The sequence below is a fragment of the Lepidochelys kempii genome, chromosome 4, assembly GCF_965140265.1.
Source record: "Lepidochelys kempii isolate rLepKem1 chromosome 4, rLepKem1.hap2, whole genome shotgun sequence".
In the NCBI taxonomy this organism is placed as follows: domain Eukaryota; kingdom Metazoa; phylum Chordata; order Testudines; family Cheloniidae; genus Lepidochelys; species Lepidochelys kempii.
Genome location: NC_133259.1, coordinates 2,812,516 through 2,838,271, shown reverse-complemented (window position 1 = coordinate 2,838,271; position 25,756 = coordinate 2,812,516).

The window sequence follows — 25,756 nt, the reverse complement described above, 5'->3', positions numbered from 1 at the left end:
CCCACCATGACATCACCCTTGTTGCTCTCATCTCTAAACTTAACCCAAAGACTCTCAACAGGCTTTTCTCCAGTTTCATACTGGAGCTCTGAGCAATCATACTGCTCTCTTACATATAGTGTAACTCCTCCATCTTTTCTCCCTCACCTGTCCTTCCTGAACAGTTTATACCCATCCATGACAGTGCTCCAGTCATGTGAGTTACCCCACTAAGTCTCTGTTATTCCAATCACATTATAGTTCCTTGACTGTGCCAGGACTTCCAATTCTTCCTGCTTGTTTCCCAGGCTTCTTGCGTTCATGTACAGGCACCTAAGATAACTAGCCGCTTGCCCTACTTTCTCAGTAGGAATCAGGAGGCCTCCCCTGTTTCACCTTCCTTGTGTATCCTTCCTCCTTGTGTCCCACTTCCCCACTTACCTCAGAACTTAGGTCACAATCCCTCAGCGAACCTAGTTTAAAGCCCTCATCACTAGGTTAGCAAGCCTGCCTGCGAAAATGTTCTTCTGTCTCTTCATTAGGAGGATCCCATCTCTTCCTAACACTCCTTCTTCCCAGAACAACATCCCATGGCCAAAAAGTCCGAAACCCTCTATCCGACACCATGTGCGTAACCACGCATTTGCCTCCACAATTCAATGGTCCTTACCTGGGCCTTTTCCTTCAACAGAGAGGATGGACTAGAACACCACTTGTGCCTCAAACTCCTTTATCCTTCTTCCCAGAGCCACGTAATCTACAGTGACCCACTCAAGGTCATTCATGGCAGTATCATTATCACATGGAGAAGTAGGAAGGGGTAGCGGTCCAAGGGCTAGATCAGTCTCAGGAGAAACTCTGTCACATCCTGAATTCTAGCTCCAGGCAAGCAGCACACGTCTCAAATTTCCCGGGCTAGATGACAGATGGATGACTCCATCCCCCTTAGGAGGGAGTCCCCGACCACCACTACCCATCTCCTCCTCTTGGGAGTGGTGGTCCTGGAACCCCCATCCCTAGGACAATGCATCCCCTGCCTGCCAGTTGATGGTGTCTCCTTCTGATCCCTTTCTTCATATAACTCTTCCAAACCATTTTTTGCCATAGTACCTGTGCAGAGAGCCTGAAAACAGTTTCTTACCTCTACCTGCATTGGGGGTACATGGGTTCTCCCCTTTCTTCTTCTGGAGATCACATGCTGCCAATTTTCTTCCCGATTCTGCACTTCCCTCTCTGATTCTTCAGCATGCTGTGCCTGCTGTACCAAACGCTGACTTCTCTCCAGAAACTCTTCATTTTCCCTGGTGCAATGCTGGGTTGATACTTGAATCTCTAGTCATTGAACCTTCTCTTCCAATATGGAGAGTGGACTAAGTCGCTTCTGTCCTCTGGAACAAAGACAAACATGGCATATCCTGTTCAGGTCACAACAGCTGATCACTCCCTATCCATATTGTCTTCCTTCTAAGAGCCACTTCAGATTTTGTATTTACTGCTCACAGAAGCCTGAAAGGCAAAAAACTCTGTGGGAACTCCTCCCAGGCAAACTCCCTCTGTTTGCTTCTCCTCTGTTCACAGCTCACTCGGTTCACAACTGGCTTCTTTTTTATAAGGCTGCTGGCTCGAAGCCCACCTTATAGCCCAGCTTACCCCTCCTACAAGGTGGGGGTGGATGGTAAGTTCCCAGCAATGGATTTGCTGGAGGGACCTGGAGGGGAGCTGGTGGAAGCTCCCCCTCCCATGGGTATGGTAAGGTCCCAGAAATGGATTTGCTGAAGAGACCTGGATGGAAAAAGCAGGGGAGCTGGAACCCATGGGTAATTACAGAATAAACATGGGGTTATCTACACTGTGCACTTTGATCTGCCAAGTAGTCCCAGACATTTAATAATAAAGTTGCAGCCTGATTAAACCCATGCTGAATATCTCCTGTCCTTTCAGCATAGACAAACAATGACCGCCCTGCACCTTTAGTCTGCAGAAGAGAAGAATGGGAGGGGGGAGGGGAAGAATTTGATAGCTGCTTTCAACTACCTGAAAAGGGGTTCCAAAGAGGATGGATCTAGACTGTTCTCAGTGGTAGCAGATGACAGAACAAGGAGTAATAGTCTCAAGTTGCAGTGGGGGAGGTTTAGGCTGGATATTAGGAAAAACTTTTTCACTAGAAGGGTGGTGAAGCACTGGAATGCGTTACCTAGGGAGGTGGTGGAATCTCCTTCCTTTGAGGTTTTTAAGGTCAGGCTTGCAATTGCAGAGAAATACCGGGAGGTGTGGGCCAAGAATAAAATAGAATGTGGTAAAATTGATGCAGAAATCCTAGTCACAGGCCCTGATCCTCTGCCCCAGAAGCAGTATCGATATCCAAAGGAGGTAAAAGCTAGCCTAAAGGAAACAACTGATGGACTTTTGAGCCAAGGAGTTTTAGTGGAACAGCCCAGCACTAACAATGCTGCCCTATGGCCTGTCTTTAAGAGTGATGGCAAAACCTGGAGGCTTGTGGTGGAGTTCTGCCTCCTTAACTGAGTGACTCCACCTATGGCCCCGTAGTGGCTAAATATCAGGAGATAATGGCTTCCATTGTAGGAGGGGCCCAGTGTTTTTCAGTTTTAGATTTGGCTAACACTTTCTTTGCTATCCCCTTACACAGGGACAGCTACTATAAATTTGCTTTCACCTTTCAGGAAAAACAATTGTGTTTTGCCTGGGTCCCCAAGGGATGGAATAACGCACCTGTTATCTGCCATGCCCATGTAGCAAAAATGTGGGCGGGAATGCCTGAAAAGTGTGATTTCTTATGTGGATGATGTCCTGGTCTGTACACAGACCCAGGAAGAAAATGTAAAGTGTTAGACAGAGTGCTGCAAAATATTCAGGAAACAGGCTTTAAAATAAGCCCAAAGAAGGCCCAACTGTGCTCCCAGCAGGTGCACTATCTTGGGGGTAACCCTGGGACAAGAAGGGCGCTCCCCTGACCAACAGAGGGTTGAACTGATTCTCAAAATCCCAGCCCCCTCAGACGTAACTGCTCTGAGATCCTTCCTGGGCATGGTTAACTTTTCCTGAGATTTTATAGAAGTATTTTCAGAAAAAGCAGCCCTGCTGCATGAATTGTTAAAGAAAGGAGCAGAATGGAACTGGGGCCCACAGCAGCAGGAAGCCATGACCCAGTTAAAACAAGCCTTGGCACAAGCCCCAGCCCTATCATATCGCCGGGTAGGAGAACCATTTGTATTACAACTAGCAACTACAGACAAGGGAATGCCCTGACAAAGCCCTGGCTCGGATGATTTAGTTGGGGATTGGTCCTGCTTTGAGCAGGGGGTTGGACTAGATGGCCTCCTGAGGTCCCTTCCAACCCTGTTATTCTATGATTCTGCGAATGGGAGCTGTGCTAAGCCAGAATGATGGAACAGGTCTCCGACCTGTAGCTTATGCCTCCAAGACCCTGAGTGAGATAGAAAGGGGATTCACCCCATGTGAAAAGGAGGTCTTGGCACTTGTTTGGGCATTACAGCATTGGGAATACCTAGTGGGTTTATCCCCAGTGTTACCATACCAAAAATAACCCACTCCCCAGTGAAGTATGTACTCACTGGTAAAATCAACAATAACCACATATCTAGCCCTCGATTGGCAAAATGGACCCTTGCTTTGTTAAACAAAAATGTAGATATGGAAAAAAACCCAGTACTGTCCTCAATACCTTACAGCCTCCTGATAGAGGGGGAAAAGCACAAATGCCCATTACCTGAGCCACTGCCTCGAGAGCCTCGAGAGCCGTCTCTTCGAGGGAGGGGCCGTGCTGAGTGAGATGCTGGGAATAGCAGATGTTGTTTGGTTTGCAGACTGCTCTTGTTTTTACGAAAATGGCCATCCTCATGTGGGCTTCACTGCTGTAAAAGTGCCTACAGGCGAGGTGCTGAGGGGACAGTGTACACCATATTTTGCCCAAGCAGCCAAAATTGTGGCTATAGCTATAGTAGTAGCATTGGAAAATACCCCCATCACTCAGGAGGTAGCCATTTTCACAGACTCAGACTGGGCCCTTCAGTCCCTGGTGGATTGGGTACCAGAATGGAAAAAGAGAGGGATGAAGTCTGCAGATGGGAAACCCATAGCCCATGCCAACAAACTGACATATGTATGGGCATTGGCAGAGGCCCCGGGATACTGTGGTACATGGGAAAAGTCAGAGCACACAAGAAAGGGACTGAGGAGTCAAAATGGAATAATAGGGCAGATGAGGAAGCAAGGAGGGGGGCCAGAGAAGGGAAATTGTGGCAGCCAAGAAATCGGCAATGTATAGCTCCTATAGCAGCAGCCAGAAAAAGAAACTCAGTTCACATAGATTTAATAACCCTCCAAAGTCAGGATCCCAGCCTGACAGAGTTAGTGAAAAAGGGAAAGCACCGGGAGTGGAAAGTGTGGCAGAATGAATCGAAATTAATTCTGGCAACTAAAGAAGGGGAACCAGAAGCAGTCTGGATGTTTCCTGCAGCCTTAAGAACAGAAATGATTTCCCTAGCTCACGATGGGGGACACCTAGGAGTAGAGAAAACCTTAAGCGATTGCAGGCTGCTGGCTGGTGGCCACACATGAGCAGTGACATGGAGCAGTTTGTAAATAACATGTGCAGTCAATAATGCTGATCCCAAAATGAGCAAAGGACCTCTGAGACATCAGAGATGAGAGGGACCGTGGGCCTGACTGCAAATTGATTTTATTAGGCCCCTACCCAGGACCACAAAGGGTAATCAGTATTTTCTGGTGATTGTTGACCCCTTTTCCAAATGGATTGAGGCTATCCCTACTCGAAATAACATAGCTTAAACTACAGCTTGGGTGCTCACTGAACAAGTAATAACCTGATGGGGCACCCTGAGGGAAATTGATTCAGATCAAGGGCCCCATTCTATTGGGGAAATCACAAAAGGAATCTGCCAAGTGTTTGGGATTAAACAAAGGCTACATATAGCTGGACACCCCCAAAGTTCAGGCCAAGTGGAGCGAACTAACCGTACTCTCAAAACAGCTCTCAGAAAAGTAGTAAACCAGCAAGGGAAAGATTGGAACCAAAGACTGCCATTTATCCTGATGGCTATCGGGGGGTCCATGGCATTGCATGGAGTAACTCCATTCAAGGCGATGACTGGGAGAGAGATGTGTCTCCCAGAACAGTGGTGGGTGGATGGAACGCCACCTGAAAACCTACAACCCTCACAGACCAATGGATGCAGCGGCAGTTGTTGCTGACACCCATTGGCAGGTTGCCATAGCCTTGGGAACTAACATTCAGAAAATGGACCCATCTTAAATCCCCAAGAATGGCAGATAGGAGACATGGTTATGTGTCGACAAGTAAGGGGAAAAGCACATAATCTCAGTCCTATTTGGGCAGGACCTGTTAGAATCTGTAACAAGGCTAGCTCCAGTTTATCAGCTGGAAATTCGGTCAGGAAAGAAAAACATACTGACGCGGTTTCACTCCTCACAGCTAAAATGATGGAAGAGAAACCATCCCAGTCAACTTTAGGTGAAGCCAAGCGTCAGGCCCAGGTACTCCCAGCTTGGGACAAACATGATTCAGACATCAGTGAGTCTGAATGAATATTAGCTCTAAGACGTTTCACAACTCCCTCCCTCTTGAGGGGGGGGGGGAACAGTCTGTGTGTGTTTTGTGTTGCAGAGTCCTCTGTCAGGAGATGTCCAACAGCCCTGCGTGCAATGCGGTCCTGGCTGTGTATGTTGCAATCTGGATTCTTGTGTTTGTGGGTCTACACTTCTGAATTTGGTACACCAAAAGCCGTCGTGATCGAGACATGGGAGAACCATGAATGGAAGACACTGGAGTGTGAAGTAAACAATACTCTCGACATTGCTCCAAGTCCGCATATGTCTCAGGGGAAAGCCTCCATCTTCTTGGACCCACAGATGGATAAAACCCCACTTCCGTGAGGTTAAAAGGTTTGAACAATGTTGCGGTCCAAATACAAGACAGCACAAGGCTTTAAGCAAGCAAGCAGGCTGGTCTGCCGACGCGCTGGTCTGCCTGTCAGCTTTCCACCCTCTCTTTTATTTCTCTCCCCCCTGCACATTACGTACTCCAACAGATAAAAGGAATACACTGGCTTTGTTTAATATTCTTATTTACCAATTTCTATCTACCACATTCCTTGCTCTCGGGCCTTGAGCCCAGTCCTGGGAGGCTTCCCACGGTTCATGTCATCTGGGTGAGATTCCAAGATTCATGTCCTTGAGAGGAGCCGTGTGTGCACTGCTCCTACACAACACTCCAGGTGTGCCCTGAATGTTGCCAAGTGCATGAACCTTGCATGAATCCTACAGAACAAAGTAAACATCATTGTCAGAATGTGTGGTGAAGCAAAATGTATAATGGTTTGGACTGTAAATGATAGTCCACTTTGGCAGCTAAAGAATCCCAGAATGATTTGGAGGAAACATCACTATTCTCATGCATACCGTAACATTCCTTTCCCCTTTTTGATCCGGGAGAGCAGATTTATTGGTGGCTGGAAATGGAAAATACTACCCAGATAAATTAGGCTGTCGTTGGGTCGGAACAAACAGGCTGCTGCTTAATTGTAACCAACCTAGATGTGCGCAGCTGTGGACTGACCTGCCTGATAAAACAGCCCCTGGAGACAAAACAATCCAATTTAAATTAGAATATGCCATCTACCTCACTGGGAAGCAGATGGATTTGGAAAAAAACAGAATTACAAATAGTCACATCTGGAGGGGAATGGAAGATCCTCCTGTCCTGTTCCAACAGGAACCAGTGGCCACTCAAAGAGGAGCTCCTGGCTCCACGATGTGGAGAGCAGCATCAGTTAATCTGGTGTGCTAATGAGGAAATTATCAACATGCCGGTTAGCATGACAGGAAAATGGCTTCTGCGAGGGCCTCATGGTGGAAAAAGTTGCACTGTTTGGGTTTTGGACCCACCAGTCACCAATTTAATCAGTCCCTATGTTGTCTGAAACAATGTCAAAAAGCAATTGGTTCTTGACCCTACTCACTCCCTCAAAAAGGTCATTCTAGACCTAAGTTTGACAAAGGTCTCAGTGATAGAGCCCCAGTGTAAGCAATTTGTTCCACCCTTATTTGAAGGTTGGAAAAATTGGATGGAAACACACAATATTCCCAAAACAGAAAGTTCTAGCAGGGAACGCAGATGGGTAAAAAAAAGACTTATCGGAAGCAATTGGAATGGGAGGATCAGTCCTTAACAGCATTAATGAGGAGGTGCTTGCAAACAAGATGAATGCAATGGGAGCTCACATAAAAGATTTGGCTACACCTATTAGGGACTCGTTCGAGCAATTACACTCTCTGCAATCCCAAGTAGCAAATATCTTGGCGGAATGGGGAAAAACCCAAGAGGAAGACCATCACCACCTCTTCAGGCTGTTGGCACTCTGAAAGCTAACACTTCTTTAGCTATGGCATGTAAGCAACTGCAAGTATGGATGATTGATGTAGTAAAAGATATGATTCGCAAGGGTATGAATGGGGTTCTCCCAGTAGAAATCAGAAGCATCATTTGGAAGAATTCCACCCAAATTGAAAGAGAGTTACAGGCCTAGTGGAAAATGGTAAATTTCACCTATAATCAAGAGTCAAAGGAACTCACAGTCTTTGTTTTGCTAATGTCCCAGGCAGAAATAAAATGGGTTTCTCCCATTGTGGCTTTAGGCCTCAATATTAATCAGACCATAATGGAACCTGTCGACCACGGATTGTGGGTGGTGAAAGATGATCAAAAATGGAAAATGGTAGATTTAGGAGCCTGTTTAGAGGAATCTGGAATTGGATATGAATGTAACAAAAATGCCCTCCAACCTCAGGATGTATGTTTGGAAGTAACTGAAGGAAAATGCCATTATGCTATTAGCCCATTTGTAAGTAACAATTCTGTGTTTGTGTATCTAGGAAATCATTGTGTATGTCTTCAAAGTTGGTGTCCTTGGTGTCCTAAACATTCATTAACGTTTCTTGTTAATTTTGTGCATAAAGTAAATCATAATCCATATGAGAATAAATGTTTCTGTCATACTGTAGCAATTAGGGGATGTGATTTTGAATTTCATGTACCCGAATTTAAATATAGTCAGTTAAAAGTGTCTTATACTTTGTATTCTATTGTAACACCTGTGCCCCTTGGAATGGATTTAACTGCTTTACAAACATTGCTTGTACACCCTGATTTACCGAACCAGTTACATATTGCAAAACAGGAAGGGCACTGAGTCATGGTTACTGTGCATCATAATGCCAATCGAAATTAAATGGGTATTTGCAAGAATTGGCCAGGACCTGTCACACGACTGGTGGGAAGTGTTATTGGGATGGTCCCCCACTGGCACAGGCATCCTGAATTCGGCCCTACACCCCATCATAGTAATCTTAGGGTGCCAAATTGTAGTGGATTTTGTTACTAGCCTAATGACATCCTGGATATGGCTCAAAATCTGGCAATTGCAAGTCCCCTGACAGATGAGTCAGTGGTTACTGCCACCGGCACTCGTACCCCTAGGTAAGGAGCATATCGAACTTGTCGCCCCTCCCTCAACTGGGAAAGGAGGCTAAGGCGATCGCTTGTCAATTGCTGTGCTGGTGTGCTAAGTATGGGATGCCAACAAGAAGATACTTTGCTCGGTCTCAGCTGAGAGCCTTGAGCTTTCATTGAATCCCAACTCGGGTGCATCCAGAAAAGGTGTGACAGTGATCATGTAAAGGCCCCCTTGTTTGAAAGGTGACCTTTAAGGAGCGGAAACTGTACGGGGAGACTTTGGCAAACCAGTAAAGTCCCTGAAACCACTATGGCTTATTCCTAAAAGCAGCCAAGGCAGCAGGCTTAGCTTAACCAAGGTAGGAGGGGAGGGGGGTCTTTGGGTGCCACAGAGAGGGCAGTTTGACCCCGCATCCTTCCTGATAAGAATTGTGTTGAAGCGGCTGCATTTTAGAAGAGCAGGACGTGCCCAAGGAATGTCTATTGGGGGTCTCAAGGCTGCAAACTCTGGAAAAACCCACACCTGGTTAATTGATAATCAGAAGGAACCTTTTGCTTGACTATTGAAACTGCTTATTTAACAAGTTTTCTTTAAAGGACATGTCATTCTATTACTGATGTATAAATAAGGGGGGAAAGTTTGAGGTAGCTGGACTCTTTTTGGACTCTCCCTCTGGATACATCTTGCAGTCCCCATCGGCAGACAGAAGATTTGGCCACCAGAAGCCTGCTGCTGTGTCATTCAAGAGCCACACTCAGCTTTGGTAATTATCAAGGGTTGGGGGTGTTTTACTAACCTGTTGTGGACGTGTGTAAGTACTTGAGACTAAGTAAAGTTTAGCTTTAAGTGAAAGCACTCTTCTGTTGTCCTGTTTGTGCCAACCATCTGTCGGTTGGATGGCCGTGTCTCCCCTGATTTATTTCCTGACACCACCTCACACAGAGTAAAAGTTATGAAGCGCTTTGGGTTGAAAGAACCCCGGGTAACAGCGCCTCCTCCTGCCCGTCCTTGGGATTAACTCTGCCAGGTGCTGCGCCTTCCTCCAGCATTAGCTCTTCTGTTGTCCTGAGGACCCCGCTCACTCCAGGAACTGCAGGCTCCTCTTTATGACTCGGCCCCCTGGCCAGGTCGCTGTGAGCAATTTTCCTTCTGGGAGTATCAAAGTCCTGCTATACAAAATGGCAATTTTCCCTTCACTGCTTTGACTGTGCCACTCCTCCAGTGGCTGGTAGGGGAACCCAGGCCCACCCTCTACTTCAGATTCCAGTCCAGAGCCACCCCTGCACACACTTCTTGAAGCCCTACCCCTTTTTGGGGTGATAGCGGCACTGGTCACAGGCATTTTCTGGGGGGCTTCCCACGGCTTCTTTTTGAGCACGCTAGGACACACCCTTCCTGAACCACCATTTTGTATCTTCAGACAGGCTGGGATCAGTCCCAGGGGAAAGGAGACTCAATGCCCATCAACCCCACTGAGCCATGTTAGGGTTTGAGTGAGGGCCCCCACACACACACACTATTTGCTATTGCTTTCTGCTTTTGGACCCACTGGTTGTCGGTTACTGGAGATACTAAGGTAGAGGAGGAGGATTCTACTAGAAAGATTTCTGACAAGACTCTAATGAGGTCAAAACATCCATGTGATGGTTAAATCTTAAACACGGGTTTTGTTGTGGTTCCCAGCAAAAGATAAGCATTTGAGACCAATGTGACAACCAGGTCTGGTTTGGCTGTTGGGCTTGAGGGAGGTGTGGCAGGGAAGTGTTTAGTGATCTGTAATATACAGCTCAGTACAGATGATCTGGTGGGCCTTTCTACACTTAATCTCTATGACTTGATGCCTGTGTTTAATATTTACTCTCTTACAGTACTCTAGTTGTAAAAAAGTATTCAGTAGGAGGATATCAGTGAAGGGTGCAGAAAGCTACAATAGCAGATTTGTCAGGAAGGAAACAAATTAGTTCAATTTCTTTCCTTGGTATGATAAGCTGATAAGAGGAGATAAGTTTGTCCATGTTTTTAGTTTTTTTTAATTTCTTGGCTTTTGAAGGTCATAGCTTTAACTGTATCTAAATATTTGCCCTAGATCTTAATCATGAATACATGCTGCCAGATCTTGGCATCCCCATCTCAAGATGCCATTGAAAAGAGCACTATGGCAGAGGAGCACTGGAGGCAGCCAACTGGCTTAACTAGCCATATGGGCATTCCTATGACATAGGGGAATATTCATGCGACAGCATAGCTGTGGTTGGTGGAGAGGCTGCAGGCAGCAGTACTGAAGTCTATAATGGTGCAGAGCTGAAAACAAAACCAGCAAGATTCTGTACCAAAAATTCCACCATTCTCACAGCAAAGCAGGGTAAAGCTGGCTTCCAGAGTCAAGGATTGGCATGACCTAGAAGATCACCGGTCCACATAACAACAGGGGAACATCACACTCAGATTCTGATCTGATTTGGGGGGAGGGATAGCTCAGTGGTTTGAGCATTGGCTTGCTAAACCCAGGGTTGTGAGTTCAATCCTTGAGGGGGCCATTTAGGGATCAGGGCAAAAATTGGGGAATGGTCCTGCTTTGAGCAGGGGGTTGGACTAAATGACCTCCTGAGGTCCCTTCCAGCCCTGATATTCTATGATTCTATGATCATCATCTACTTTCATTTGGAACATATGGCACAACTTGACAACTTCTACTCTCAAGAAATAGCTCACCTACTTTATCCCCTCTCTTTCTCATCTTTCATAGAGCTTGTGAGAAAATTATTTTTCCTCATTTTTTTAAATTAAAATTAAAAAATGTTTTCAGTTTAAAAAAATTGTGTGGGGGGGGGGTATTTTATTTGATGAAAATGTTATTTTTAAGGAAATTTCCATTTTGTCAAAAAAGCCATTTTCTATCAAAAAAGGTTTCACAGTCTCCTTGATGGGAGATAGGACTGTGACTCAGGAAATATGGGCTCCGTGCTCTACTCTGCTACAAACTTCCTGTGTGCCCTTCCGTAAGTCTACCTGCAGCAAGAAGAAGGGTGGCCCAATGGTTAGGTGACCAACTTAGAAGACCTAGGTTCCCTTCCCTCCTCTGCCACAGACTCCCGTGTGACCTTAGCCAAGCCACTTAGTCTCTGTATGCTTCAGTTCCCCCTGTATACAATGGAGAGAACAGCCCTGACCTGCTTTACAGAGGTGTTGTGTGGATAAATACATATAAGGCATTCAGATGCTGTAGTGATGATGGGGGGGCATAAGTTCCTAAAGTAAATAGTTCACCAGTCTGTAAAATGGAGACATAGGGTAGGGGTTTTCTGTAGCTCTCAGCTTTGGCCTAATTCTGCTCCCATTGAAGCGATAAATTTTTCACTGGTGTTAATGGAAGTTAAGTTAGGCCAATGCTAAATGATTTTAACTATCCCGACTATGATTCCTACCTACTGTGTTAATAAAACGTAGATCTCGACACATGAAAAATACTCAGTATTATTATATCAACAGACCCAGATGCAAGCTGTTTCAGGAAAGTAACCTACTGAGTGTTCATGAATCCACATGACTGAGAGATCTGACAGATCTGAGCCATAGTCCAAGCATTCATTTCCTGGTTGAAGAAATCCAAAGAGAGGTGCATGTTAGAAGGGAAATACACACACTCTCAGTTCATCCTAATGATAAATCCACTCCATGATTATTTGGTGACAGGCTTATCTACAAGGAGTGCTCCTGGGCTTAGTTTGTCCAACACGCTACCATTGGAGGGGCATACACACGCAGAGCTTCTGATCATGGAGTAGAGGTCAGAAAGAATTTGCAGATTGAGTAGGTTGATGGCCTCTTTGCAACATTAGCTCTTCAGATTTGGTATCAGTGGAGTAGCTGTGATAACTGGGCACAAGACAGGAGATGGGATGAGACTGAAATGGATCACTGGCACATAGCCTTGCCCTTCACAAGACTCACGGGTCCTGGGCTGTGATGCTGCTCAGCAAGGAAAGACCATGCAGGGTTCTGAATATTTGATGATGGGATTTCCAGGAGGCAGAGATGTTTGAGGGCAATCTTGCGGAGCAAATGGCAATCCAGAAAGAGGTCAAAACTCTGTTTTTCATCAGCTGGCTCTGCTTCATATCTAGAAGCAAATTGTTTGATGCATATAAGAATTGCATAGGCCATGCCAGAGTGCTTTATATTTCCAGACCTCAAGCATCATTAAGGGAATATTAAAGCAGTAAATATATAATACTTTAAGCAACAACTTGCTATGATATTGTAATTATCGGGAAAGCCAGGACATGTAAAGTTTTCTTACAAAAGGATTGAAAGTCAGGGCAAATGTAGTTAGGGCTCTGCAAACAAACTTCGCTGGATCAGGACCAAAGCATGTAACCACATGCTTAACTTTAAACATATGACTAGTGTGTGACAACTGGTTTCAATGAGGTAATGTCCTTAAAGTTAAGCCCGTGCTTAAATCCATTGCTGAATTGGGACCTTCACACTGCATCTCCATTCATACATCAGCCTGAACAGTAATTGGATGTATATTGACAAAAAGAAAAGGAGTACTTGTGGCACCTTAGAGACTAACCAATTTATTTGAGCATAAGCTTTCGTGAGCTACAGCTCACTTCATCGGATGCAACTCGGATGTAGCTCACGAAAGCTTATGCTCAAATAAATTGGTTAGTCTCTAAGGTGCCACAAGTACTGCTTTTCTTTTTGCAAATACAGACTAACACGGCTGTTACTCTGAAACCTGGATGTATATTGTAAAGCTGCAATTGCTACATAAATTCAGGGCAGTAGGTATATACTATTTAATAGCAAGGCAGAGTTCCAGGGCTAAGTGAGCAGGTAGGGTAGGACTAAAATGGCAGTGAAGGAGTTAGGTATAAGGAAATTTTAAGGCACATAATGATGACAACACTGACTTAGGCAGCTGCAAATGAAAGAATTTTAAAAATTTAATGTAGTTGGTAACTACTTATGGACTTTAATTTCTGCATTTCTCTAAGTGAAGGCAATAAAAAAATCATTTCTACCACTTTGAATTCATTTCATTTTCAGTGTCCTGGTGCCCCAGTGTTTGGGTTTCAAACACTGCACAGGAATCTTGGTCTAAGAACAACTTTCAGTCAGATACGGAGGCTTTAAAGGGGTTTTGGGACCTTTTTAGTAATCTCTGGTTTTATAACTTGCGGTTTTTAAAAAAAAATATTACTAGAACTAGGGGTGCTTGAAATGGTTTCCATCATATACAGGACTAGCACAGTGGCTGCATTATCTCTAGATTATTCTTGGGCATGATATTTTTGCAGATCTTTCTAATCCATCATGAAAGAAATTTTCAGATTATGTGTTGAAACCTGATCTTTCACCACTAACATAAATGAGCTGATGCTAAACTGTAGGGGTCAAGATGAACATTTATAAGTTTGTCAATGGAGAAAGTAATATTAGAGAGAAAAATCTGAGCATTAATTAACAAATGGAGGGATTGAAATTAATGATGGCTCATAAATAGCTTAAATAACAAACTTTTCAAAAAATCTCTTTAAAAAAATCACTATCTAGAGTGTAATTAAATGATGGATCTTTAACGAACACATTTTGGCAGCCAAATCTTATAAATTGTTCAGATTGGCTTAGGTCTATGTGCAGTGAAGGCTTATACAAATAGTTATGATAAATGCCAAGGATTAAGTTGGACGGAAGTTTTTAATGTGTTACTGTAAGGATCTGAGAGAGTAAATCTCACCTCAATGAAGTTTGTGAGACTCTGCCACCCTCTGAAATATTACAGAGTAAGTACAATAGGAGGTAAGGTTACTGACCAGCTGGAAGAGAACAAGATAGAACACAGCAGACACACAGCTGCAGAATGGCTGCTTGTGGGCAACAATTGCTTGTCTCTGCACATATAAAGGACCATCAGCTCCTCAAAAGGTATTCTAGGGCAAAGGTCCCAGAAAAGTGCAAGGTGAGATCTGGTAAGATCAGGGCCTTCACGGAGGAATCAGTATTTCTGTGTAACAGCCTTTGGACCTACCTGGTAATCTGACCAAAGCCCATTGTAGGTAAAGGAAAGACTCACGGGGGACTAAATGGCAGAATGACTAGTCACACTGGGGTACTGCCATTCACTGCAAAATTAAAGAGTTGGAAAAAATTGGGAAAGTTGTAAGTGTGATTTGAACAATCATTGTGGAGCAACAGCACACGCTTGTTCCTTCCCAGCAGGGCAGGATTCCAGGTGGTCATTCTGCAGTGCTTCTCTTGCAGCCTAAAACTTCCAACAGAGTTGGCTGTCAGGATCCTGGTCCTGAATGGGCTAGGAGCAGCAGCCTCCTCCCCAGCTTGAGCAGCCCTGAAGCCTTGTCCCGACCTGCCCCAGACACTCTGAGTGGGGCAATGGCTGAGGCGAGGGCACATGATGGACAGGGGAGAGGAGCACCCCAACATCAGCCCCTGCCCAGCTATGCGCAGAGCTGCAGCCCGCAGTGGCTCCATGGGGGACAGGGGCAGCACTACAGCAGCAGAGCAGACAGCAGCGGAGTGGAGCAGGGCACTGGGGGTGAGAGACTAAGAGGCAAAAGCAGCAGCATCTTCCATGCTGCAAACATCACCCAAAAGGGGAGCCGTGACGTGAGACCCTGACAGTGGGGCGGGGCATCTCAGCAGGGCAGGGGGCTCTTTCCTGAGCAGCATTGCCAGCAGTAGCAGGGCAGTAAAACAGCCCAATACTGCAACCCACTACTGCTAACCCCCCCCCCCGCACACACACACACACGCACACACACACAACTGTCAGTTAGAAGTAGCCCAGTTTGGCAGGAAACCCAGGTACGTGGCAGCTGTCACGCTGTTTGGAGTGACTCACAACCGTGAGTGCCGACCTCTCAACAGCCTGTCAAAAACAGGGCAGATACCCCCAGCTGGTGGAGTGTTCTAGAATAACATTTCACCAAGCCAATAACAAATGTGAACTCCTGGATCACTATACCAGTTTTACCATGAAGTCACAGGCCCCCCAGCTATCTTGCCACCCAGACAAACTGGACTTTGTGATAAATGGTCAAATAAACCAAAAATCACATCACATAAGGTTTCTCCCAGTCCCAAGAGACCAGTCACTCACCCCAGATCAACTGGCACTCCAGATCTTACCCCAAAGATAACGCTGGCAGCCAATTCTATACTAAGTAAAGATTTATTAGCTAAGAAAAAAGAATAAGAGTTATTGAGTGGTTAAAGCAGGTATAATATATGTACAGGGAAATTGCAGTTTGTAATTCCAAATGGTGGCAGTGATGTAATAAACTGGCAGTTTCCCAAAAGTCTTTTCAGTGTACCCAGATTGTTTCTGGGAATCTCCACTTTGTATGCAGTACACTTCCCTGTAAAAGTCCAAACAGTCCAGAGATGAAGGCTCTTTCTTTGAATCCATTCTTATATGTTCTTCTGACAGAAGACAAGCTAACAGTGTCTCTACCCACGTGGGCTTTTCCTTTGATGATGGTGGGTGAGGAATGCAGTTAGTCTTTTGACCTCTGACCATCATACATAAAGTCCTTAAGTCGTTCATTAGCATTGCACAAGATTTCTTTGATGGGTTATTTAGTTACAAGGGTACACAAAATGTAAATATTTGCTATTACATTATAACAGGAACGGATAAGTGAAAACAAAGCAAGTAACATCCTATTCATTTTCACAAAGCTTAAACACCCAATACACTCTTCTACAACTAACCATTACTTTGATCTGTACTAATACACAAGTGACTTGACCTGACCTGGTCTGCCTGGGTCACAACATCCTTCTCCCCATTCCCATGTCTGTATATGGTTTGCTAAGCCCTACTCCTGCAACATTTATGCACAGGGTTAACTTTACTTCTTTTCATTACAGTAGTGCCCCACCATGATCAGAGCTGCACTGCTCTGGGCTCAACACGAACACATAGTGAGAGGGTTCGAGGCTGTACCTCTAGAGCGCCCCCCTGGTGCCGGACATGGCGCTTTTGCTGTCCCACTAAAAGGAGTGATTTTTCACACACCCTGTGAGTGACATAGCTGGGTTGACCTAACTTTTTAGTGGAGCCTGGCCTTGGACTGTGGCTACACTAGAGAGCTAAGAAGCTCTCCTGCTGATATAGCGCTGTCCACACCGGTGCTTAGGTCGGTGTAACTTACATCACTCAGGGGGTGGTTTATTCACACCCCTAAGCAACACAGTTCTATCGACCTAAATGTAGTGTAGCCATAGCCTTAGTCTCTTAGCAAGGGCTGGGTCTCTAAGCCATTCTCAGCCTAAAAAGCCCAGGCTGAACCTGCTGGGCTCAGAGGAAAAAGAAAGAAAACAAATAATCCAAATTATCCAAAGGTTCCAGGCTATAGAGGAGCAGCAGCAGCTCCCATGCTGTGATTTTGGGAAGCTCTGAACCCTAGTTCTGCTTCTCTGTGAAGTGCCACTCCTTCCTGGGGCTGGATCTCACCTTTTAAGGAGCCACCCTTCTCCAGGGAGAACAGACCTCCCAGGTGTGATGGGTCTGAGCTGAGCTTGTTAACCCCTTCCCGGCTGGCGTGGGAACTTGTCTGACCACAAAGAGACAGCCCCTGCCCCCAATAGGTAAGACAGACAAAGGCGAGGAGGGGAAACAGAGTCACACAGAGATGAAGTCACTTGCCCAAGGTCATGCAGCAAGTCAGTGGGGGAAATGGGAAGAGAATCAGGTCTCCTGAGTCCCAGTCCAAGGTGTTACCTACTAGATCATGCAGCCTCTTAAGTGACTAGAGCTGCTGAAGCCAATGGGAATGCTCACATGAGCGAAGTGAGGCATGTATGTAAGGCCCCAGATTGTACAGCACCTAGACCATGTACTGGTGTCACAGATGAAATAATAATAGTGGAGAGGTAGCTGAGCTAAGAGTTGGAAAAGGCAGTTACAGTGAGGGTGCCTAACAAATAGTAACTCAGAGGGAGGGTGAGGTGGATAAGCCTGCCTGGCTCATATAGAAATTAAGGACAGGAAATAATATTGGTTGTACTGTTACTTTACACAGTGTTTTTGGGATAAGGGATGAGATGCCCCTGTTTCTCCCGGCTAATTGAGCAATTCAGGTGGGAGACCCTTTGTCTTAGTCAGTGGCTCCCGATGGAGGTGTTTGGTGGCACTGAGTGTTTGTCAGTGTGGTTTCCGGTCCCTGTAGGAAATGAGAAGGCGCCTTGGTGGAAGGACAATTGGGCGTGAGGTGATTGCTTTGGATACGCAGTGGAGAAGCGCTGACACAGCATCAGGGTTAAGGGTCTTTGCTGAAACCTACCTAGGAATTTCCTCATTTCTAGGCTTATTTTTTTATTTACACTTGGAACCTTCATTTTGAATTTCCTGTCTTCCTAAGGTGAGCTGTTAATCAAAGCTGCAATGTTTTCTAGACATAGCGACAATCACCCTAACTAGGGGCCTGCTACCACAGCTGTACCACATCCATGTTAATTGCAAATATAATAGAAATAAAGCCAAAAAGAACTCTTCATCTGGAGCCTAAAAGCAGGTAGAAATGTGTCTGCTGTTCACTGCTGCTGGTTTTCTCAGGATGCTTTGGCTGCTGTGTAATTGTGTCAGCCACTGGATGCTTTTGCTGGCATATCAGTTTCAACAACTGGGATGGAAAATCTGCGGTGCTTGGCAGGCACAGAGGATGTGGAGGGCTCCCTGGTTAGTTGTGAGAACTGGCTGAAAGAAGCATATTTTTAATGAGGAAGTCAGTAAAACCAGTTCCAAATCATCCCTTCCCTCCAAAAAAGATAACAAAAAGCCTACCCAATTCAATTCACTAACTGCAAAGTCCCCTGAGCCGTTATTAGCATTGGACTGAGCAAGCACACTCACTGACAATGTGATGCAATAAAAAAAAAAAAGCTCATGTCATTCTGGGGTGTGTTAACAGATGTTCTATGTAGGACGTGGAAGTTAACTGTACCACTCTGCTCGACACTGGTGGGGCCTTAGCTGGAGCACTGCATCCAGTTCTGGGGGCCACACTTTAAGGAAGAGGAGGACAAATTGTAGTCCAGAGGAGAGCAACAACAATTATATGAAGGTTTAGAAACCCTGACTTGTGAGTAATAGTTAAAATAAACTAGGGCTGTTTAGTCTCGAGAAAAGAAGACTGGGGGAGGGTGGACCCTTAAAAGATTCCAGGTCCGTTAACGGCTGTTATAAAGAGGATGGTGATCAATTGTTCTCCATGCCCACTGAAAGTAGAACAAGTAGTAACAAGCTTAATCTGCAGCAAGGGAGACTTAGGTTAGATATTAGGAAACACTTTCTAACTGTAAGGATATTTAAATACTAGAATATGTTGCCTAGGGAGGTTTTGGAATCCCACCATTGGAGGTTGTTAAGAACAGGTTGGACAGACACCCATTAGAGATGGTCTAGGTTTAGTGAGTCCTTCCTCAGTGCAGGGGGATGATTAGATGATCTCTCTAGTTCCCTTCCAGCCCTACATGTCTGAATCATTCCATCAATCCCAATCCTTTCTCTCTTCCTCTTAGCCTCTCCTCTCCCTGCTCTCTTCTTTCAGTGCTACGGTCTGTACATCCAGCTCTACTCTAATCTTGGCTCTCTCATTCCACTCCCACAACTTCCTGCTTCCCCTGCATTCCCTAACCTAGAGATCCCTGCATTTCCTACCTCAGCTCCTGCTTCCATGTTGACCTTTGGAGAACATCTCAGGAGTACTCAGTTTCCTTGTTTTAAGCTCATTCTCTCATCTGCCAGCTCTGCTCTCTTCCTTCCATTTATTTTGGCATGTTCTTCTCCTTTTAGCTTGAGTTGGTTCTGTCCCTTTCTTCTCTGAGTGTGGAATCGTGACCCCATTGAAGTCAACCGGAGTTTTGTCATGAACTTCAATGGGGCCAAGATTTCACTCTGACTCTAGTCTCACCCCTTTCCGTATCTTTGATGTTAGCCTTAGCCTTTTCATTTCTCTTTAATCTTGCCCCCTCTCGGATCTATACTCTTCTCTTTTCCTACTCTCTCACTCTTCTGCTGTTTGCAACACCTCCCCCCCCCCATTAATGGACTTAACCTCCATGAATTTATCCAGTTCTCTTTTAAACCCTGTTATAGTTCTAGCCTTCACAACCTCCTCAGGCAAGGAGTTCCACAGGTTGACTATGTGCTGAGTGAAGAAGAACTTCCTTTTATTTGTTTTAAACCTGCTACCTACTAATTTCATTTGATGGCCCCTAGTTCTTATATTATGGGAACAAGTAAATAACGTAAATAATAAAATATTCACTTTCTCCACACCACTCATGATTTTATAGACCTCTATCATATCCCGCCATAGTCTCCTCTTTTCCAAGCTAAAAAGTCCCGGCCTCTTTAATCTCTCCTCATCTGGGACCCGTTCCAAACCCCTAATCATTTTAGTTGCCCTTTTCTGAACCTTTTCTAATGCCAGTATATCTTTTTTGAGATGAGGGGACCACATCTGTACGCAGTATTCAAGATGCGGGCGTACCATGAATTTATATAAGGGCGATAAGATATTCTCCATCTTATTCTCTATCCCTTTTTTAATGATTCCTAACATCCCATTTGCTTTTTTGACTGTGTGGACATCTTCAGAGAACTATCCACAATGACTCCAAGATCTTTCTCCTGATTAGTTATAGCTAAATTAGCCCCCATCATACTGTATGTATAGTTGGGGTTATTTTTTTCCAATGTGCATTACTTTATATTTATCCACATTAAATTTCATTTGCCATTTTGTTGCCCAATCACTTAGTTTTGTGAGATCTTTTTGAAGTTCTTCACAGTCTGCTTTGGTCTTAACTATCTTGAGCAGTTTAGTAGAATCTGCAAACTTTGCCACTTCACTGTTTACCCCTTTCTCCAGATCATTTATGAATAAGTTAAATAGGATTGGTCCTCGAACTGACCCTTGGGGAACATCACTAGTTACCCCTCTCCATTCTGAAAATTTACCATTTATTCCTACCCTTTGTTCCCTGTCTTTTAACCAGTTCTCAGTCCAGGAAAGGACCTTCCCTCTTATCCCATGACAACTTAATTTACAAACGAGCCTTTGGTGAGGGATCTTGTCAAAGGCTTTCTGGAAATCTAAGTACACTATATCCACTGGATCCCCCTTGTCCACATATTTGTTGACCCCCTCAAAGCTTTCCCAAGGCTGTTGGGAGGTCCTGTGGCTATGACAGTTGCTCAGGGAACAGCACCCCCAAGTTCTGGTCCTGTAGAACCACAAATAAGCACTCTCCACCCAGATAACTGAGATATTGTCAGTTGCTGTACTGAGGCAGGGCTTTGCTGTGTGAGTGGGATTTTATTGGATGGACTCTCTCAGAAGTAATGAAAATGTGGCTGTTTGCTAAGGGTATTTAAAAGCTCTGGAAAGAAAAGACATCATAGCCTCATCTCTGCTGATCCCAGTCCTTTCCCATTCTAAATAGATCAGATTATCTGTTCCCACTGGAAAGTGAAGGACCCCTCACCAATGGTGTAATCCAAAACATGGTAGTTGTTTCTCTTAATATTTACCCCAGGTTTGGTGCTTCACTGTATAACTGAGATGGTGGAAGCACTTAGAGGACTGCACGGAGTGTGATGGCTAATTAGACCAAGATTCTCCACATGTGTGCCAGGGACAGAAGCAGGGTGTAAGGACCTGTGCAAGGGCAAAGGACAACTGCAGCAACTAGCTACTACCTTCTAGCACCCCTGGGGATGCAAGCCACCTAAATGGGATGGGAAGGAGGTGGGGCAATGGTCCTGCTTTCCCAAAACATCAGCCAATGGGGCTGGCGGGCCAACGTATCCTAAAGGATGCTGCAGTGCCTACTTTGCATTGCAGCACTCCCGCCATAACAGGACAAGGCATGACGTGACCTGAGAATGAAAGGGGTGCTGAGGTTCTGTGGATATAGTCACAACTGATGTCCCATGATCAAGGGAGGACATCTCTCTGGAACTGAGATCCTGCCTGCAAGTATCACCATGAAGTTATGCCATCCAGTCAAAGCTTTTCTTTTTTAATTGTGTGGACTCAATTTAGTCTTGATTTTTTTCCCCACTGCTTATTTTTAAATTGCAATCTTTGCCTTTTGTACTTGTGCTAAAGGCACTTTGAACTTTGCACCTTACCCAGTGAGTTTTATGAGAGATTTTAAATTGCAGTAGATTGAGCAATATTTTACCTCTGGTGCTTGCAGTTTTGATCTAAGATTTCTGCCTTAAACTGAGGCAGAGTGAGAAATTTCTGACTTAAAAGGGTTGAGTTATATTTGTGATCTAATAGACTGAGAAATATTTTATCTCTACTACTTGCACTTTGCTCTGAGATTTGCACCTTAAAAAGGTAGTGAAATTGCATTGCACTGTTAGCTTTTCTCTCTTTGATAAATGGCATGAGTTTCCGAGATCTTAGACAATATGGCCACACTGAGGAAACCTTAAAAATTAATAATATGTAGCTATCTGAGCACAAAATAAAATGAATTCACCTCTTCTATTCAACACACACCACTTGAACTTAGTCAGTTGCAAGCCGAGCTGAAGACAACCTTAATTGTCAGCATTCCCCATCTTTGCAGAATCCAGGAACTTGCTTATGCTGCTATATTTGTTTTTGATAGAACAACGAATGGTATTAAATCAAGAACAACTGAATGTCGTGATAACCCTGCTATAATAAATCAAGAAGTGCTAGTCCATACTTTAGAAGCTGTGTGCCTCAGATTACCCTATAAAGAGGCATTGAGGAAGGAAAAACAGACCATACTAGATGATAAATTACCCCCACAAACAGTGCTGATGTAATTCAATGACAACTTCGAAAGACAAGTACATGGTGTGGGTTTTTTCTCACTGACTCAGCAAGTGCTAGTGAATACATCTTATTGTTTTGCACAAGGCATACCATACAACATTTATCTAGCGCAATGTTTTATGTAATAAATGGGACAACCAAAATAATACCAAGTATTTCAGCAATCAGTTACATGCACTTGTAGGCATTAATAAGAATTCTCAGATAATGAAACTTGCTTTTCCCTCTGATGTCTTCAAGAGCCCCAAATTGTTCTGAAAAATTGTTTCAAAATGTGAATGATGCCACACAGGAACACAGATCCACACTTCCCATCACCAATTTTGAACAAGCTGTAATTAAGGCAACAAAGTTTTTTGCACCTGTTAAGACGAAAGTTTGGTTCTCCTACTTGAATTAAAGCTGTTGACATAATTCAAAGCACAAGTTTAACAAATCTATATGGAAATGGTCACAGATGCTATTTGAGTTTCTGTCTCTTGCCCCCATTAGTTTTCTGTAACTGACAGAACTCCAAAAGCTTCAGATAACAAGGTGTCTTATCCCTGTTAATGCTCCTGATGCGGTGCTGTGACTCAGAAAGGACGACACACATTGAAGACTAAAACACACAAATGGAAAACAAACCAAATCATCCATTGTTACTTTCCCCCACCAGACCTGTAACTAGTATGTGAGTGGCAAAGATTAACCCAAAGAATACAAAAGTGGGCATAAGGCGCCGGCTAACAGGGAGGCTGATGAGAAGGGTGCATGTTTGGATGTTACAAAATGAAAACATCGTGAGTTGGAACTGTATGGTAGAAGGAATGCCGCCCTGCCAATGCTGTGTGTGATCTTAGGATAATTGCATCTTATAGGCTGGGCAAAGTCACTCCCCTATTGGTTTTAAAGATCTTTTGCACATGACATCATGTTGAATTCTTGTAGAGATGTTTATGTTTTGATCTTACTTCAAAAATACTAATATAGGCCACCTTTGCACCCTTCCAAACTTTGGGGTATCAAGCCACCAAGCAAATCCCCTGTGTAAATTACAGCTGCCTCAGGGTTGCTCTGTTTTATAGCAGCTGTTCATAGCCTCCAGATTGCTCCAAAAGCCATCACTGGCACCTAAGGACACCCTCGCTACGTCCTTTTCCCTCCTGCCACGGCTCTGCATCACCCGGGGATTCCCCTAGACAGATGGGGATCCTCCACTGGTTGACTAAGCCAACCTTAGGGCTGCTTTGCACTGCTGAAGAGGCACAAAGTATCCTTAATGAAGCAGAGGATGTGGTACAAGGGGCAAGGCATTGGAGAATCAGACACAGAGATGAGTCTTTCCATCTGATATTGAAATGACTTGATTGAATGGGAGGCAGATGCCTGAGCATTCATCTGAAAGTTCAATTTTACCTACCTTTCCATGCAAACCTCTCCTAGTTGGCCTCCCACCTGTCTTAATTTTATTTCAAAATCCCACTTGCAGTATATTTAGCATGTTGCCATTTTAGCTGTCTAATTTTATGCAAGTCATTACTTTTGTGTTGCTCTTTACTCAGGCTGCAAAATCTTGTTCATAATGTATGTCTCATCACATGCAGGTCTGATATTCAGGGCTGGGCAGCAGGAAGTCCTGTGTTCTAACCTCAGCACTGCCACTGATTTGTTGTCTGATCTTGGGCAAGTTGATTTGCCGCTCTGTGCCTTAGTTTCCCCATCTGTAAAAGTGAGGAAAATATTTACTTCCCTGCCTCATGGGCACATTATGAGGGTTAAACATAAAATTACCATTCATCCAAAATGTATCAAGGCAGGCCTGGTTCTTCATCTGGTGTCTGTGATGGGGTGCTCTACTCACCGTGGGACAGCACCACATCCTGGAGATGCTGGGGATTAGCTCTGCCATGCTGACACCACTTTCTATGGTTGCACTCGGCCACCCTCCATCCCTTTCACCATCTGTGGACCTCTCTCGCTCCAGTAGCTGCTGCCTCCTCTTTGTGACTCAGCCCTCCAGCCAGGTCACAATGTGGTTTCCCCTTCCGTGGATACCAAAGCCTTTCATGTGACTGTTCCCAGGCAGTCTCTGGCACTGCGCTGTTGGTGCCACCCCCCAGTGGCCAGTAGGGAACCCAAGATCATCCACTACTCTGGGTTCCAGTCCAGCAACGCTGTACTTGGTAACTGTGGCCTGCTTTCATTCAGACCCTGTTGTTTCTTCCTTGGACTCCTTCCTACAGCTTCTGGTTCCCCACTCTCGGTGTACCAGCTCAAATTACCTCCTCTCAGGGAGCAACTACACACTACTGATCCCTGTAGCCTCAAACACACCTCCCTTCTCTCAGGGAGTGACTGCAGACTACTTCCCTGAAGCCCCTTTCTGTTGCCAGCTTCCTGATTATATAAACCCAGCCCAGCTCCTCTCCCAGCTGGACTTCATTAGAAAATTAGGCCTTAGTGCTCCTTGGTGCTCCTTCAGGTGCAGCCTATAGATTAATTGGCCTAATTTACTCCTTCAGGCCTTGTGTGGGGTGAACATCCCATCTCAGTGTCCCAGGAAATTATTTTAGGACACCTGAACTGCCCTGGGTTTTCATCAATTAAAAAAAATATTTTTAATAAATACAAATAGTTTGTTCTAGACATTGCTGTACAGAGTAGAGCTTACTCATAGTTGAACAAGAACAGACAGTGCCGTGGAATGAGTGCTCAGTGTGTTGGGCAGTGTTTGGGATGAAGAGAGCAGTCAAAGGAGTGTCCAGTTCTCTGACCTGTTCTTTTGCTCAGGGAAAATGTTAATGATGCTTGTCCAGTGTTTCCCAATAAACTCACTCAGACACTAAGTGACTGGAGGAAAATCCTGCTCCCCCTGAGAAATATGCACAAAAAGGGGAGAGCAATGACATCGACACACATTATACAAACAAATGGAGTTTTGTCTTTATATGAATAACTCATGACCTTAAAAAATGTCACCACAAAAGTGTCCAGGTTTGATTTTGAATTTCTGATCACCTTGGTTGAATAATTAGTGCCTGTGTTAGTCTTTGAGTGTGTAAAGTACTCCATGCAGTAATGGATGCGTATTATAATAAGCCACAATAAATTACTTTCAGTGATAAACTAATACAGCCAAATAAAGACCCAAAGTACCATCTGATGCTGCTTTTCGACAGTCACTTGACAATATGCACCTATTTCCCTGCCTTGAATCATAGAATCATAGAATATAAGGATTGGAAGGGACCTCAGGAGGTCATCTAGTCCAACCCCCTGCTCAATGCAGGACCAATCCCCAACTAAATCATCCCAGACAGGGCTTTGTCAAGCCTGACCTTAAAAACTTCTAAGGAAGGAGATTGCACCAGCTCCCTAGGTAACACATTCCAGTGTTTCACC